Below are 1,129 nucleotides of genomic sequence, written 5' to 3'. Positions count from 1 at the left end.
GGCTAGGCATTCAGGTCAGCAGAAGATATGGCCACACCCTGGAGAAAGAAATGGGACGGCTCTGGCCCCAAGTCTACTACCCAAGCTTGGTCAGCACGGGCTCCTGTCCTATCCTTTGCTTCCTGATTAGCCCTCAACAATGATGACAGGTTGATGCCTGTGACATGACTCAGTTCCTGAACTCTTGCTGTCCCAATTCTGGAGACACAGCTCATGTCTCCTTCCTGGGAAGGTTGACCCTCCAGGAGCATGTCAGATGACCAAACTGGAAAACCAGAGGTCATCTCATTTGCATGCAATTTATTACCTCTAGTTGGTCAAGTTTCAGGGCATGGAATAGAAAACATTGAAGTCAGAAGGGATCTTAACTGGTCCGACACCTTCCTTGTATTGATAAGAAACTAAGGGGTAACTATTTATGGGGGATCATGTCAGTGATTAGAACTATAGCCAGTACCTCTGCTAGGTCATGTGGATGTATGCCCATTCTTCTGCAGACTTTTATAACTTAAAGGAAACAGAAAAAGAGAAAATGGGTGTCACTGTTCAACTCTTTGCTACCAAAATTCAAGCTACATGTTTTCGTAAGAGTTAGTAATAGTAATAGCATTTTTTATACAAAGGATAGTGTATTAAAATAAGTATGCATATACTTATGTTTATTTATTTATAGCAAGATGTATATACATCTACCTGCTTCTAAAAAAAAGGATTAACTCTTTTTTTTTGTTGTTTTTTGCGGTTCGCGGGCCTCTCACTCTTGTGGCCTCTCCCATTGCAGAGCACAGGCTCCGGACGCGCAGGCTCAGCGGCCATGGCTCACGGGCCCAGCCGCTCCGCGGCACGTGGGATCTTTCTGGACCGGTGCACGAACCCGTGTTCCCTGCATCGGCAGGCGGACTCTCAACCACTGCGCCACCAGGGAAGCCCAGGATTAACTCTTTTAACTTTAACTTTTAACAGTAAAACACATACAACAGAATAGTTAAAAAATAAAGGTGAAATAAGTGAGACTAGTATCATATCGACTAAGCAGCACAGGAGATAATTGAGCCAGGAAACTAGAATCAGATAATAACTATGAGTATTAAATTTAACTCTGAGATTCTTAGCAGCCAATGCCAAAAAG

Source organism: Lipotes vexillifer, unplaced genomic scaffold (genome assembly GCF_000442215.2).
Source record: "Lipotes vexillifer unplaced genomic scaffold, Lipotes_vexillifer_v1.1 scaffold779, whole genome shotgun sequence".
Taxonomy (NCBI): domain Eukaryota; kingdom Metazoa; phylum Chordata; class Mammalia; order Artiodactyla; family Lipotidae; genus Lipotes; species Lipotes vexillifer.
Note: the sequence above shows the minus strand (reverse complement) of the source record.